This window comes from Vanessa tameamea, chromosome 10, assembly GCF_037043105.1.
Source record: "Vanessa tameamea isolate UH-Manoa-2023 chromosome 10, ilVanTame1 primary haplotype, whole genome shotgun sequence".
NCBI classification, from domain to species: domain Eukaryota; kingdom Metazoa; phylum Arthropoda; class Insecta; order Lepidoptera; family Nymphalidae; genus Vanessa; species Vanessa tameamea.
Genome location: NC_087318.1, coordinates 2,831,785 through 2,850,873, shown reverse-complemented (window position 1 = coordinate 2,850,873; position 19,089 = coordinate 2,831,785).

Here is a 19,089-nt window from a genome sequence, read left to right as displayed (position 1 = left end):
TTGTTTGTTTTCTATTTGCCCAAAAAAGCAGCAGATTCTTCGAAAAGCAATAATACAAAATATTATACAGTTAATATACGAATAGTTTAAATTATTCAAATTTTAATTTCGTTACTATCCTTTTTTTATAGTAAATACTAAATATACTGAATACCTCAAATAAATAACCAGGAATACATTTAAAGAATAAGCTTTCTTTTTTTTTACCTGTATACTGTTCTCAGGTTTGGTTGAGGCAGGCAGGCGAAATTTCATAGGTTTTCTCACGATATTATCCTGTACCATTTGGCACGCGATCATAATATGGTTGTCAGTTCCGATGCTTGTCCGTTCCGTTGTGATTGTCCAAACTTCTAGCCAGTGAGATATTTTCGTTCCCAAGCTATACTGTGTGTTTGTGGTGTGTGTGATTTTAAAATAATGTTAAATTAAAATTAAATTTTTTTGAAAAATCGATAAGTATCCCAATCGTTTAATGACGTCTGATTCGAAGATAAACAAAATGATGGAGCGCTGGCCTTTTCCTTTACTGTCAAAGTTGCTAGATTTAGCTGATCTTACACAAACCAAGTATTGTAAAAGAAGTCTTCTTAAGTGATATTGTGTAAGTTGAGGGATAATGGGCCTCTATAACCCTCGCAGAGTCGTTAGTGTCATTGTTTACGCGAATCTAATTTTGTTTTGTTCAGCTGAGCTACTTGTTTAAAGAGATTGGATGAAATCGTGTGAGACGATTCGAATTTACGATATATCTGCTATGTATGTTGTATAGTTCTTGGGTCAATTTAGGTAATGCTATTTATTGTATATATAATACATTTAAATGTAACTTTTATTGACATTACACGATTTTTTTTTGAATAAAGTGGTAAGTAAACTAGTACTGACGATTAAGTATAATAGTTTTTTTCTGTGCACGCGTGTATGTTACTGAACTTATCTTAAACGGCTGGACCGATTTTGATTTGCTTTTTTGTGTGCGTTTGTGATTGAACGCAATGGTTTAGATTGGACTCGATATATGGACCTGTGATCGGTTTGGATTCATTATATTAAGAAAAAAAAGCTTTGAAATAAGAACGAAGTTGGGCCGGGCAGATAGATTAATATAATGTATTAATAAATATAAAACAATATATCAACATAAAGGCAGTTATTACTGTAATCGTTTATTATTATTATTGTCTATTTTTATTGTCCTGCACGGGTCTCATTTGTTTTTCTTATAATCTTCTTACATACATATATATTTTCATACATCACAATATTTATTATTATATTATATTATATTATATTATATTATATTATATTATATTATATTATATTATATTATATTATATTATATTATATTATATTATATTATATTATATTATATTATATTATATTATATTATATTATATTATATTATATTATATTATATTATATTATATTATATTATATTATATTATATTATATTATATTATATTATATTATATTATATTATATTATATTATATTATATTATATTATATTATATTATATTATATTATATTATATTATATTATATTATATTATATTATATTATATTATATTATATTATATTATATTATATTATATTATATTATATTATATTATATTATATTATATTATATTATATTTATTATATAACATAACATAACATAATATAACAAAGTAAAATTATATTCTAAGTGTCACAATTACTTAAAGAAGAACACAGCATGCACAAAAAGAAAACAATCAAAATCTTAACCTAATTTGAAAACTATTTAAATAAATGTTAATTAAAAGGAAATAAAAGTAAAAAAAAAACTTTTTGCTGCCCAGTACTATCTTTTTCATGGACGCAATGGACGTAACATTTAGATCGACACTGTTTTGATATTCATCATAAGCATTGTACATTTGTGAAAGTGGGCTATGTAGTTTAAGATTTGTGCGATGCTTTGCCTTATTAAACAAGTGTAAATTATTTTACCTAGGTAATCTGGTGGAACATTAAAAGTAAGTTTTTGTAAAAGGTCAGAATTAATAATAGACCCATTAACGATTTTACTTAGAATTATTAAGTGAAACAGACTTCTACGTTTCGACAATGGAGAGAGTTTGAAAAATTAAATACGTTCATCGTAAGATTTTAGTACTTTGCTAAGCTTGCAGCTAAAAGTTAAATGTCTAATGATTTTTTCTGGATGGATTCAAATCTATCGATATGATTCTTGTATTTAGGAGACTAAACTACACTACAGTACTCTAAATTACTTCTCACCAATGCATTGTACATAAAAATTTTTGTAGGTGCTTGCTTGAAGTTCTTAGATTCTCTTATTAAAAATCCTAGTATTGTTGACGCCTTGAGGACTTAAGATTTCGATATGTTTATCGAATTTAAGTTTTTGGTCAAAATTTATACCCAAATCCCGAATAATTTCTACCTCTTTAAGTACTTCCCCGTTTATATTATATACTGTCGGTTTTTTATATTTGTTTTTTGTGAATTTAATATGTTTACATTTTGCTACATTTAAAGCCATTTTGTTTATTTTCTTACATTATTATTTTTTTATATTTAAGGGAAAATATAAATACAAAGTTCTTGTTTCAACAATACTCGTGTCCGTCTCAACATAACTGCAGCTAAAAAACTTTGTAGCGTAGTTTAAGCAAACACGAGTAGAATTAATAGTTCAAAAGTGGTAGGTATACATACTTAACTGCAATGAATTCAATGCATAAATCTCATTTGCAATTCATACTACCTAAAACAAAGTGAATAGTAACTTTGTACCTACGTAATTACAATTCGGAAGTGGCAGAATTTACTAGAATTAATTTTCGCTGCCTGCACGTTAAGATAAATTTAATCTGTTCTAGTTACGGATTTGCTCATTTTCAAGTAGGTATAGGCTGTTTAATTATTGCTGCCCTTAACCCTATGAACTCGCACGTATGAATATTCACCGTCGACAATTGTATTTATGTATAGTTCTCGATATGAAGAATATTTTAGGCTGTTGATATTATACTGGCGATTTGCAAGCGAAGCGAACGCAACGCGCATCGTGCTCGTACGTGTGATAAGTTCAGTACTTTTTCTTTACAAATATATTTTATTCAGATGTTTAAGCAAATAAAAATTGGTCCATCACCCAGTTTGGCAGTATAGACAGAGGCTGAATACTGGTTGCGGGTCGCGTGCTTCCTGTTTTAACACACTGTTTCGGCTTCGTTTACCATTAGAAGCAGAATGAAAGAAGGAAAAATAAATAATCGGAACGATGTCTTGACAACTTATTTCTGTCTGATGTCAGTAATCCGTTTTACAGATTTATTTTTGATGTTCGAGCAGTCTGATTCGCGACTGCCGTCCTAGGATAAAGTCTGCTTAGCGAGGTAGTAAATCCGCCACTGATCTGTGCACAAAAGGGATACCAGTTCGTACAAAGTCAATAAAGACCAACTCGAAACATGTTACTAAATTATAACGCTGAATTTTAAAAGAAATACAATAATTAATCACATTTACTGTCATCGAATTCATTATAATGACACTAAGTATCTAGTTTCGAACATCTCTTAATACTCTATATAAGTACGTATTTATTATTGTAAGAGTATCCAGCATTACCTAAATAGAAGGCTATTAATTGATTATACCTCCCTACTCAATTAATAGCCATCTGGTGTACCTACCTACTATCAAATTATATAGATACACTGTATTATTATCTAATTAATAAATGATTCCAGAATATTACTACTTATTAGTTAGCTGTTAGATATTCCAACAATACAAACGTTGTTCCTTTATTCGTTACTTAACCAGTTGAGTTCATAATTACACAATATTTGTTTTGTTGATATGATGATGATGACAAATATCATACAATATATCTGGCACTAGGTTATTTGATTAATATGATTTAATTGGGAAACGAGAAGGAGGATGGAATGTGACTACCACCGCTCATGGACATCTGCAACACCGGGGGTTTAAAGGTGCGTTGCCGGCCTTTAAGAAATGTATACGCTCTTTTCTTGAATGATCTCAAGTCGTATCGAACACTCAAATTAAATACTACACGAAGACGTCTACGAATACCTATAATTCAAAGTTTTTGATTGTTTGTGATCGAGTTTCGTTTATTTTAAAAAAATTAAGTTTTTTTTTTTCAATTTTTCTTCGTATCCTTATACAAAGTTTTTGAGTTCTTATTACAATTATTATTTAACAACATTTGCCTACTTCTCGTTTAATATTGGAAGATGATATACGATAACGACCTATTTACAAACCTGTTACCGACATTACCCTTCCGAATTCAACAACGAGTTTCCGATTTTATCGAAATAAAAATGATATTTATCTTTATCTTCTAACAATTTTAATAGCTTGAAGTTTGTTGGAAGGTTTTTATAATTTTGAAAATATTCGAATATATTTTATCTTCGAGGTTTCATTTTCTCGGTTTAATATAGTGGAATACACATAATAGTCAAACTGTTTATATATTTGTATTGATAATTATTCGTCGATAAAATTGACAGACTGTTTGTAACAAATATATATGTACATCACATGTAATTGGGGATTGGTCTAATATTACAACTATTTTTAAACTAGTTCTGACATATTACAATTTAGTATAATATGTATTCGTCGTTATACATGTATTAAATAAGAGTAAAAAAGAGTAAAAAAATCCGGGGCCAAGGGCGAGTCGGACTCGCGCACGAAATCTTCCGTAGTAATATCCATAAAAACGGTTAAAAAATCATGTTTGTTGTATGGGAGTCCTCTTAAATATTTATTTATTCTGTTTTTTTAGTATTTGTTGTTCTAACGACAATAGAAATACATCATCTCATCTATCATAGTTCATGAGATACCAGCCTGGTGACAGAAGGACAGACAGACAGGCAAACAGCGATGTCTTACTAAAAGGGTCCCGTTTTACCCTTTGGGCACGGATTCCTAAAAAGATTTTAATTAAACCTATTAATAGTACTAATAATTATAGTAGTAGTACACTACACTAGTGAAATGTTAAGTGATGTAAATGACATTACAAAGCTTGAGCGTGAAAAAAAAGCTAAAACAGTTTTCTAATCTATAATATAACTGTGGAATATATGTTTTTCGTTATTTCAACGTTTCAATGGATGGAGAAATTCACCATCACCTGTCATATCCTTTATCATTCTTTCCTTTATCAAAACCACTAAAATGTTTACTCAAAGCAGCCAAATAATTCACAGAAGAAAATATCGCTTTGCGAATAAAATTATTTTCTGTGTTTTACAATATGGACTAGGAAATGCATATAAGCTAGTAAAGTATAAAATAGTTTATTGATATGATACAATATACGAATATTCGTATACATATATATATGTAGCATCATAAATATATACGATGGCTATAACACGTCTAAGTTCGTTCAGATACCAATATTTACGTAAGGTGTGCGTGCATAAGTTAACGAAACTAATGTTTTAAGTAAACATACCTCCAGCTTCTGAACTGTTGATTAAATGCAAATAAACTAATTCTATTTTGATCTGCATTGTAATTGGTTGATACAATAGCCGACCAATGGGAGTTCATATTGAGTTAGATTAATGAGTCTAACTTCAAACTTAATTCTAGAAATTGGCAGTTATCTGTAGCCTATACCTATGGAAAAAGAGGATCTAATCGAGGAAAAAGAAACCTTTGATTAGCATATTACACACGATTTGCTAATAGCTTTGCTATATAACACTAGAAATTGTTCTTTAATTCTATTCCGTTTGATTACTTATCCTTAATTTTACTTCACACCATAAGCTATTAATTATTCAATCGACCAATTATACAATATAATAATTAAGAATTAAGATAAGTTTAACGTAATATCAATCACATATATACTTGTCTCATACAAGATAAATATAATAAAATGGATAAATAATAATAAAATTTAACTTATTTTTTAAATTTACATGTTTTTTTTTTTACTATTTTTTTTAAAAATAGGTAAAGGAAATAAAAGCAGTTACACCTACATTTTGGAGGCTAGGTCGCATTTAAAAATCTCTAAAAAATGTAAATACGTCCAAACATATTTTTAATATTAACAAAGAAGTACACTATTAGGTTAAGTGATATATAAATTTCGACATCACGGCATTGGTATGTACGTGTAGTGGTTCGTTTCCTATCCTGTTACGGTTCAGTTGAGGTTTAGTTTTATGGGCAATTGTCGAAGTTGGATTGGAATCAAACCCTTAACGTATTATAACTATTGTAACGTTGAACGTTGTAAATAAGTAGAATTGGCCTTCTGTGACATAGATATCTATGACACAGAAGGCCAAAAACAAACTTAAAATCTTGACAATAAACATATATAGACCATAAATCAACACAGATATTTGGATAATTTAAAAAAAAAATGTTTAGGTTAGTTTTATTAATTATAACGCTAGGTAATCATTTCCGCCTGTATAAATTGTCATTGTACTAAGAAGTGTTTAAAATCAAAATAGAGTATATAAAATCATTCCTTAACCTATTCGATTTAAGATATTATTTCCCTTAACCTGTAATTACACTGATCTTAATAACGTTTATTATCTATTATTTTTCAGTGAAATAACTGATCTACATCTACTCTATCCTTGGTTTTTTATTCGTTTTCAGCCTCCTAGGTCAAAGTCAAAGTCAAAATCATTATTCGATATAAAAGCGTAACTAATGTTCTGATTTTCAAAAACCTTTCAACGGTTCGGTATTGAATACCTCAGACATGAATAGAACTTTTAATTTATACAACAACAATGTTTAACTATTTATATCGGACATAATTTATATATAATAATAACAACTAATATATGGGATTGTATTGAGTACTTTGTGACTGCCTAGACACGTACGTATAATTACTATGTAATGTATGTTTGCACTCGGTACTGTTTCTACACTTGCCTGAATGCAAGTCGTTTTTACATGAAAGTTTAAGTATCAAAACGTGATGAGCCAGACACGCGTCTAGGCTATTGTAAGCAGTCGTATTGTTACATCAGTATGTTTGTTATTCCTTTGGAATGTCTCCTCCACAAAGTCGCGTTTACTGGAGACTTATTAAAAGAGTGCCGTTCTTTGCAAGGATTTCTCATTTAACTTGAAATTCTTGTTTTCAAAGCGCCGGCCGTGCCATTAAATTGATGTTTCATGGGGCTCTAAAGTGCAGCCTTGTTGTAATGAAAGTTGTGGTTTTTGTCTTTAGAAATAAATTGTCCTTTGTAGCGTCTATTATAAATTCTTCGACGGCATTTTAGCAATTTCAGAATTTAGCTTAGTTTTAAGTAAATGTATAGAATTGAATAATTTTTTAAAGGTATTTTGATGTTTTTCAATTTAAAATAATTGTTTGTTCTTATTTCAATTTTATATTTAAAGATAAAAAAAATTGAATACAAAAGAAACATCGTAATAAATTGAAATGGTTTTTTTTTTAGGATACGGTAAATTTAAATGTTTTTAAAGCTCAATTAAGGCGCATTACGATTTCAGTGCATAAATATACACTACAGTTCACACAAAGCGATTTATTTACAGAAGAATAGCATTTATTCAAATGCTTTTCCTGATTCTTGGTATTTTTAGAACGGTAGTTCGTTATCAAAATAATACATTTACATATTTCAAATATACGATTTTGGCTCGGATAAATTAAGAAATAGATATTTTCTGAACGAAAAAATCAATTGTTTTACTAAGTTCCAAATAGCTCATTATATAACTAGGTACTAGTGTAATTAAAACGTTCTTGTGTTTTAATTAATTATGTATATTAAATTGTAATGCTTGTTAATAATGTCTATATTGAATATCATCTATAAAAAAACAGTTTACTGCTCTTTTATTGTCTCTGCACAAATTGAATGTAGTCAATAATAATCCAACTAATTATCGATGGCGTCAAATATTATTATTTTATAATAATAATATGTAAATCATGATTAAATTACAAACAGCATACAATATTATTGTCTTTGCTTCGAATTTTATCAAAGTAATTTAGAAAAAAAATGGTTTTAATGCTTCCATTTATAAAACTGTCCTAATTTAATATGTTTTTAGCTCATACAGTAAAATCGATGTTTTATTTTGTCTTTGTGTTTTTTTTTAATACTCTTGATGGCTATGGTATGATGATTTTGTAATCTTTAAAAATCAGTTGCAAACTCTACAATTTAATATCCACAGAATGTTACTGTAAACGAATGGTATATTCTCATTTTTTATTCCTTGGACTCTTTACTAACTGAATCTCCAAGTCGCCTTAGCACAATTGCCTATTTTTTATTTCTATTTCGAATGCAAATTGAGTTTGTAACTTTCTTTGGTATTTTGTAGGCGTGGATGACATTTGAGTTTTTTCTTTCGAATTTCAGACTCGTCGTTTGAAGATCATATTTTTATAGTTTTAATATTTAATATAATATGAAAGAAAATATCTACGCATTTTTAAAATAATATAATTTTTTTGTAAGTTTAATTTTTGTTTGTTTATTTTAAACGTTTCTTGAAGGCTACTGATTGCTATGACATGGTGTAGTATTTTGTAATACTTTGTACTATAAAACGTGATTACTGATTGGTCCAGATCGCTGCAACTGGAATTACGTTTACCGTACGGAAACCTGCATGTGTTGGATACAGAGCTGAATCAAACAAAGCAATTTTGTCTTTAATATATGAGAGACCTCAATTTCCCAGCGGCTGGAGTTATTGGCTTTTGTAACGACTACACTTTTTATTTTTTATGATTATTTCTGCGTTTGTATTTTAATGATACGTAATATTTGCCAACTTTTCAAATCTAAGTTCTAACAGAGAATCATGACAGAAACCAGTAATAATTTTTCGTTCTCGAACAAATCGAACCCTGGACCGTTACAGCTGTAGCCATATAAGCTACCCGCTGGATAAACGAGACAGTTGTTAGTATGTGTACAGGGCTTTTAAGCTAGCTTAGAAGATAATTAGCTTTGTGATATATTGAACTAACGGTAGGTTGAGTCATAAATTTTATTTTTATGATTTAGTGCCTGCGCAGTTGATTGTTCTTTGTGAACGTATTCCATTAGTAAGCCTGTCAAGTGAAAATATATTTTTTATGATTTTTAAATTGGAATACAAAAAATATGCTAATGATTGAAATTGATAAGGCCTAAGTTAGAATGAAAAAACATTGATAAATATTTGAAACAAGTTACACAGATGTCATTTGAATTATGGTAGCTTTGTATTCTACGGAATATTACGGAATTTAATAATTACACTTTTCCTTTAGTTTTATTAATAAAATGCAATATCTAAGAACATGACAATTGTGTGACAACAATTATTATTTAAATCCTTTGTGTGTACAGGTTTAAAGAAACATTTAAAATTTCAACAAAAAGCCCCAAGTACTTTAAATGTACAATAAATCCAAAAACTTTTACTTTTATTCAAAAATCACATAACTTATATATTTTATCACATAAACAATATTTCATATTCCTTATAATATTTGCAAGATTAAATTATTCTTTAGATATACCTATTGGACGACGAGACTTGAATTGATAAGCGGAGCTTTCAGATAATTTTGATATATTATTAGTATAATTTGATAAGGACGAATTAATTTTCGATTTTTATATTTAGTCAGACGCTCGGAAATTTCAGAAAAGCAGAGTAACAAGTGTTTGTTGTGTGATCATCGTTGGAAACTACCGAAGTGTGAAATTAATGATATTTGTCATAGAAATAGTCTGAGATGTGGTTATGGTTAAGCACATACATTTTGGATAAAAACGTGGATTGAGTCGCAGAGAAGTGCTAGTGTGTAAATCTATTTCAAAGCAGCTTAAATAATTCGTTTAGACTTTAGAGAAACTATATATACCTTTTTTTATTTGAAACAGGAAGTCAGGTTGGCATATATTTATTTGATTATATTCGTGAGAAGTATCAATTATTTATTTTAAAAGAATGAATTGATAAATATTGAGAACAATTATTAATTATCTCTGTATTAATTCGCTGCGAGGTTACTCGAGAGCTTATAAAGCAGCACATTCGGAGGTCCTGCGAGTGTTCAATAAAAGTTATCGGGTTTTTCAGTAAGAAATTCTCAATATCAGTCCGGTGTTAGGAAGTTAGTAGGATTAAATCTTTGGTGATTTTGCTCTTGATCTTCGAAATATATTTTTCAGAAGGTAGTTCCATATTTTTTACAGAACTCTACCTAGGTTAATGTAATAAAATTTGAATTATCCAATCGGACAACAAACGTTAAAAAAATAAACGTCTAACATAAAACCTCCTCCATCATTTGAAGCTGGTAGAAAATACAAATTTCAGAGTACGACTTTTTAGATGAAAAGTTGCTCACAATATCTGCGTTTTCATTTTAAAATACAAACTTTACCGCTTCTGATCAGGTGTGCATCTGATATATACAATGTTCTCGTTTTAATACGCATTTCAATTTGGCTTATATACGATCGACGGACGCACAAATGTTTTAATGAATTTAGTTATATGTGAGCGTGTTAGTGCTAACTCGCTTACCGTTGGAAAAATAACATATTTTATGGTTTCAGGAAATAAATATACTGTAGCGAGTTTTGAAGCTAAATCGATAACCAAAAACTTTAATAGTACTGTACTAAATATATGTGTTGAAAAAATAGTTTTTTTTCAAAAAAAATAAAGTTACCAAGTTAAACCCGGTGGTATTGGTTAGCCAGCCTCGTATGGGTCGATACCACCCACTCATCATTTATTCTACCACCAGACAGTAATTGCTGTGCTCCAGTTTAAAAAGTGAGTAATGTGTAATCACAAGCAAAAAGGACACATCTTAGTTCCGAGGAGGCGCATTCATTACATTTAGTGCGAATTACGTGTACTGTACGTTTAAGTAGATAAATAATAATGATGGCGGAAAGTATTTTAATGTAATAAAACTACGATCAATATTTTATAAGTACATTATGAGATAAAAAAAAACGACAATCGATGTACAGAAATACTACGGTAAAGTTTAAAGAAGAATAAATACCATAAAGTAGAGATTTTATAAACAACGTAATATTTTTCTTTTAATGAAATAAAATAATTGGAAAGTTTTTAGAGAAAGAACAAGTGAAATCATGAGATGAGATGATATGCGAATATTATTATTATTATTGTAAAAAAAAACGAATATTTATTATTATATACTATAAGGTTCTTAAGGATACAAAGATAACGAGTCTGGGTCAAGAAGGTCCTTATAAGACCTCTAAGCCGATCAACGAGTACGGTTTACGTCTCTTGAATCTAAGTAACATAACAATACAACTAACAGTTAGGAAGAGCCCAAGTTTTGCTAACCAGGTATTTTGGTCATAGTATAAATATGTATTGATCATCAAATATTTGCCACATATTCAGCCCTAACAATGTCGCACAAATAAAAAATAAAAAAAACAAATTTTGTCGTTACAAAAAGTATAGTACAGGCCGAGATGGCCCACTGGTTAGAACGCTTGCATCTTAACCGATAATTTCGGGTTCAAACCCAGGCAAGTACCAGTGAATTTTCATGTGCTTAATTTGTGTTTATTACTAATCTCGCCGGTGAAGGAAAACCTCGTGAGGAAACCTGCATGTGTCTTATTTCAACGAAATTCTGCCACATGTGTATTCCACCAACCCGCATTGGAGACAAATGTACAATAATCCTCAATGTCACTGTTTAACAGAAGAGATATGGCAGTTATTCTTAACGATATTATCGTAATTAAAATGTGTCGAAGTTATTTTTAGTTTATTTCTTTGTATTTGTCAAGTATAGAAAAATGTGCTGCGAGATATCGTAAGAAGATATATTAGAATGTTAAAAGAGGATATTTCTTCGAGATAGTCAAATTGAATTCTTGAAAAATCGGAATAAGCCATTTTTATTTTCGAACGTAGAATCTAGCTTATTCGGATTTTTTAACGGTTTTCGACTAAATTGAAAGGTAGCGCTGTTTGTTTTAATAATAATGGGCAGAGTTGAAATGGATTTACGTGTAAAATATTCCATATGTCTAGCAATAAATTCCCTATAAATTTGGGAAGGTTGACATTTAAGAGCGCACGTATAAAATGGAGTCATAAAACGTTAAATTGATTTAGGCATTTATGTGCCTTTGGTGAACTGAGATTCCCCTGGAACGATATGGAAGGATTTACATGGAATTTTATGATAACATATAAAATTGATTAAGCGAAACTAATAAAGTCAGCTGGAACTGATAAGGTTGGTTATTGATACTTATTTATGAGTCCAAATATAATTGGAATTAATAATTTTTTACTTGTTTTACATAATTAATAATAATTTGGCAATTTATTAATATAATTTCATATTCAAGGCGTATTATTATATACAAAGTATTAACGATTTTTATTTTTAGTTTATGTTCATCGATTTACAGTTGTGTCCATTATGTGGGCTATCAACAGAAATAATATGTCTACCTATAGAAAATCATGGTTAGTGCAAAATATATAATTGAATACATCATGTTTTCTTGATTTTTTGTGAAGATATGTCTTCACGGTATTAAACGACGTGAATTAATCTGTCATGGGAAACTTTGAAGTCCAAGATTACTTTAATTTTATCAATCATCAATTTCTGGCATCCATTAATATCTTTAACAAATTATTTGTACATAGTTCGCATCGATTTCTATGAAATATAATTAAACTTCAAACAAAGGTAAATGAATATGTATTATGTGGCGTGGCCTTGTTCGCGTTGCTTCATATAAATTAAGTTATATGGGTATTTACGAACATTCCTGATCAGATAATTTATAAATTAGTAACCAAGTGCGTTTTACTTGATTTAACTCTTAGGTCCCAAAATTGATATTTATGATATTATATTATATATAAAAAATCAGCCCGAAGATATGTGACAAGAGGGTTATATCCTTGGATATTTCCATATAGCGGTCACTGCCCATGAAACTCATTGAAGATTTACTGTAGTGGATGGAAAAATCTGTATCGGACGAGCATTATAATATAAAAATAAAATATTGACGCTACCGCTGAAGCATTCGGCAAGCTGGATTCCACTGATTCCCATTCTCATTTCATACTTCGTTGTTGATGTAAATTATGCTAATTGTCGGCATGTCCGCGCAAATTTCTTGGTAGTATGGCTTTGTGCTAGCCCGTCGGAATAGGTACCGCCCACTCATCAGATATTCTACCGCTTAACAACAGTACCCAGTATTGTTGAGTTCCGGTTAGAAGGGTAAGTGAGCCAAAATAACTACAGGCACAAGGGACATAACATCTTAGTTCCCAAGGTTGGTGGCGCATTGGCAATATAAGTAATGGTTTTTATTTCTTATACCGCCATTTTCTATGGGCGGTGGTGACCACTTAACATCAGATGTCCTATTTGCTCGTCCGCCTAACTTTATCATGAGATGGAAGACAAAAGCCTATTCCATTACAACTATAAAAAAAAATCATAAAAAAAATTACTTACGCATGACGGAGGAGCGGCTAGTTAAGTTGAAGGAATAGAAACAAAAAACAAAACAAGGCTCGGGTTTAACTCTAGGGCTTTGTGGTGGGAAAGACTAGCCTCACGTTAGGAATGGACTTTATTCAACAAAGTTGACTTTAAGGCGGCCCTTCCTTACAAGGAGTAACGATATACAGCAAGCCACGAGGCTGGTTAAGGTTTGATATAATTTAAATTATCGTGCTTATACGTCAGAAATTTGCGGACCTTGACCTTATCAGTCAAAGAAAAGCCCAAGAGCGACTTTCAGTGCTTACCTAAATCAAAATCCCCTTACCTACTGAATATATATTATAGTTTCTCTACTAAATATTGTACATTTATCAAGTATGTTGGTAATTATATAAGCAACTGTGACTGTGTGAATTTGTTCTACCAAAAAGTTTAAAGTCGTCTCAATCAAGAAATATTTATACATTTTTTCTCGAATGCAAATGTTGTTTGGTTTTCGTTAACTTTCGTTTGTTCAATTTTCTCGAGTTTTTGTCCTTTTTATAAACTTCGTATCCAACGAATATTAAAGCCTTATTAGCTGCTTTTTCGGAATAATCTTTTACAGCATTTTCAGTATTACCTTAATTCCTTTTTTTTAGGAAGGTGACGTGACGGAATTGAATTGAATTTATAATAACAAGCAGTTTGTTTGAAAAGATAAAAGCAAAACGCACCCATCTCTAAAATAGTAAAATATAAACTAACAATTACAGGTACTGTCACATACTTTAAATCTATATAATACGATAAAGGTGTAACTTGGACTTACTATAATTTATTATATTACCTACCTTTTCTATGGAATAGGTCCTACATCAATGTTTCTCTTGTTAACTTATAGTTTAAAATATATTCTGTTAGTTTGAATTTTATTTTATATTATTGTAGAAAAAAAGTGAAGTGGTCAAGGAAGTGACGTCACCTTTCAGACGAAGTAAAAGAAAGGGGCATCCATCTTGTGTTGTCATGGTGGTAACAAGTTTGTAACTGTTAGTTGCATTCTTGATGAATCTCATAATATTTTGTTGATATATAACTGAAACTTAGTTAATCAGTGTCCGTCGATATTTATTTTAAATGTTTTAATTTTATTTTTGTTCGATTATTCAGTATTTTGAATGTTAACGAACAATTAATTATTGACTTATTGTTTTTTAACACAATTAAGTTCATAACATCATAATGTCTTTGGGCTAAATCAAGTGGTTTCTAAGCGTGTAAGTAAACATTTAGAGACGCCGTATCGTGCAAATCAACGACGAATCAATCACATTGCTACATTATTTTCACCACCGTATCTATATTACTTTCGTTTATCAACGTTGGAACGAAACTCTAAAAACCAAAAATATCTACAATCACAGAATTACAGCGCAAGTCAGTCAGTAATTGAGCTAAAGCCGTCCGCGGCGCTATTGGCAATCCCTGACTCCCTAAACACAATGTTCGCTGGGTTATTTTCTAAAGTTAGGTTTATATGTTTCATTATTACTCATATGATTTGTCTATCATTCTTTACTATTTAAAATAGTTTGCTTTTACAATATTTTGGCAGAGACTCGCAAAAATAGACATGTAATTTTTTTTTGGCGTTTTCACGTGTAGCCTAGATTCGAAATATTTACGTTTAATTGTATTTAGCAATTTTGGCACAAAAAAAAAGTTACGGATTATATTACGGATCCAAAAGTAGATACTTAATATAAATCTGAGTCATAGTCATAACATTCGTTATTAATTAGTGATTATTAGCTATTTTTTATGAAATAATAAATAATAGTTGCTATTGTATAATTTTGTACAAGCCTACATCATTTAATAGCCATGTACGACCAAGTTTCCCAATCAACGTCAACTCGGCAGCCGTTAACTTTCCAATTCCTAGAAGGGTAGTTTAACGATCCGTGGCATCGGGTATCATGGTATTAAAGTTACTAAGTGTTAGGAGAATATATTCATTTCGGTGTTACATATATGTACATATATGTTATTATGTTATAATAACAAGCTACCCATCCCAGCATGGTTTAGAATATACATAAAAAAAAAAAAAAATTTTGTATGTTTTTATTACATTCGGACCTAGGGACTAGGAAAACATAGACGAAGATATATGAGAGAATGAGTCTTTTTTAAATTTCTGCTCATTAAATAATTGAAATGAAAAACTGTACATCGAAAACAATTATAATATTAGAAATATTGCTTTGTTTAGTAATCAAATTAATTAAATATCCTCATTGATCGTTCACATTTTCATTTACATTGAATTCAAAACTGTAACATGACGGTTCAAAAGTGCTTTTATGAGTCTACTTGAATAAATAATATTTTGATTTAGATCTTTTTATCGAAGTTTCTTTGAAATTGTAAATTAATAAATAATTATTAATTATTATTATAAATATTGAAACGGTATTGTTTGTTTTGTCGAAGTCAGTAAAGTCTATATATAAGTGCGTTTTAATATGCTTCTTTTTGTCGTAATTTTTTATTTCCATCATAGCCGAGATCTCCCAGTAGTGATGATCAGTAATAGAAGATTACAGGTTAAAAACTTAGCGCTCCTCAATTTTCTGCTTGATCTGTGTTTTTGCTTTGATTTCGCGCTCAGTGGTGAAAGAAAATATCCAGCATCTACCTGTGTATTTCGTATGAAAACCTGCCATACTGTGAATTTCAAATCCAACATTTAGGGCCAGATTTAGGGGAAGGCCTATGGCCGCGGGGCCTCCGCGATCTCGCTTCCGACTACTAAACACATTGAATGTAGTATATTATATTATTAAGTGTATATTTATTGTATTTTACTCCGAGTGAAAAAAGGTCAGTTTATTTGGAAAATATCCTTTGTTGTCCTAAGGTCAACAGATCTTTAAATCCTGCCCTGCATTCATTCAAATTACATACCTTTTCGTCAATTAGAAGAATGTCTTACTCCAAAAGTGGAACATTAAAGTTTAAATAATAATTAAGGATTAAACAGGATGTTATTAGAAGGTAAATTTAGGTCATCAGTGATCCATTTCTATTGATATAATTTAGCCAAATACAAATTAGCCATATACAAATGATAATGATATAATTCCTGCTAAATATAGGAACTCGTATCATAATATCATTCCATTCAAGAACACGTTTTTGTATCATTTAATGTAAATTTAATGGTAGTAATATAAAGTTTGATACAATTTTGCTTTTGTATAACAAATTGTTGAAACAGAATATAAATAGTAAATATAGTAATTATTTGTATATAAGTTTCATCCTGATATTTAAACAATAATATATAAACTAAAAATTGGTATTATAAAAGTCATATCCTCGTGAAATGGAGGCAAGAATGCTAGCAGCATTTCTCTGTTGAATCGCAAAAGATGTATATGTATAAATAAAGATAATTTTCAATACACTTGAGTCAGCAGATCTCTGAGACTTCAAAGTAAAGTCAGTGGTCACAGTCAGATAGAATCTCCATAAAAGATCTCTGGAACATTATGCTACAAATATTTTCGAATTACTATAAATTTAAATTAAATCTGTATGTGTTGAGTATAGTTTAATATTGTGTATTAGATAAAATATTATATGATTGGATGAACTAGGAAAGCTACCATTATCTATCGAATTATAATTTCAAACAATCTAACTTTATAATTGCCTCTCTAGTTTCTTCTGAACTGAAATCTTGATACCAGATTTTGGTATAAATCTAATCTACCTTACATTTTTTCTGGTCATTTTCTACCTGAAATATATAAACATGAACATGTTACCATAACCGTTTGGGATCCTACATTCTCCAAAAATATACATGAATTTGGAGTAATTTTCTATTTGATTAAATAAAAAGTACAAAAAATGTCAAAATTTATACCAAAACCATTCACATTCATCGTCAATCACCAATATTCTTCATTGTCATACTTTATTACAACATATACGTAAACTGATAACATTAGAGAACCAAAAAATAATCAACGAATGGTGCCCAAAGGCGATCTTATCGCTCAAAGTAATCTCTTACAGACAGCCTTTGGTGAAAGAAGCTTTGTAAGAAAACAGATAAGTGCAGATGAGAGAGCTGATAATAATTATTACATTAGAATATTTCTATTAAAGTATAACAATTAAATACACACAACTACATCTCGCTAATACATATATAATAATATATATTATATAATTATAGACTATCAAATTATTTAATTGCATATATTATTTGATATTGGATATATAATAGTTTTTCAAACGATACTTAAAGATTTGGACTGCGAAATATCAGTGGGTATCAACGTACTAAATTCTAAAATAGACATGGATCTTTTAAAAGCAAATTCGTTAATATTATTATAATTCGTTCAAAATATATTAAAGTTGAAAACAAGTATGAAAATTCTCTCTCATAAAACTTCATAGATAATATTCGAGTTTCACGAGTGCCTTGTTCTTCTACAATTGATAAGTTGCTACAACTTTTGGTTTGGGCAATTTTATCATATATCTCTGATCATCGCTTTGCAAATATTTGTGATATAAATTATTTCTAGAAAATAACCAATATGATAAAATCGTTTTCGGGTGAGGTGCATTAAGGAGTCATTAAAGTACTGAGTAAATACAAGTTTAGTATTCAATGGAGCTTCGTATAAAATTAACACTGAAGATTTTTGTTATATAATCATTCTGAAATGCAAGGCATGTGATGTTTAAACATTAATAAGCAGTTATCGAATGTTAAATTGGGTAGCTCGATAATTAATTTTATTTTAACCTATCCGTAAGCCTTGACTCATGAACTCATTAAATGGCGGTGGCACCACGTAAACTGCTCATTATTTTATCGAGTATTGCATGTCGTATAACAGACTATATATAATATTGCTTAGTTGAAAAATATTGAGCACATCCTAAGAAAGAGCAAGTGAATACTTGTGAATTTTCCAATGTATTTCTGAGAATATGAGGCATTTGAAATTGCATAACCTTATTGTTTTGTATAATTTGCTTGAAATCCGCTCACAGATAAGCTTAAAGTAAAGTAATGTGTTATCGGCATATAATGCGGAGGGTTAAATACTATATTATCTTTAATAAGAGTTTTAGGTTTGATTATTGCTATAAGACAAATGTACGTAAAAAAATTGTAATTGTTAACTTACAACGCTAAACATTTGATAGGGAAATTAAATTGATGACAACTTAAGATGACTGAAATTTATCACAAGACAAAGAATTATTATAAATACAACATTCAATAGTACTTGCTTTCAAGTATTCTACTAATCGTCACAATTTTCTCTCAAAAATTAATTTCAATTAGTTTATTCTGATCTAGCTCTCTGCCAATGTGACTTACTGGATATGTTTTCCGAAACATTTCTAATTGAAGCGCAGCTGGTTCTCTTTGCATCATAGCAGCTGTAGACGATTTCATTATCGGTAACGATAACAGTCAAGAATTGTTGTTATTGAAA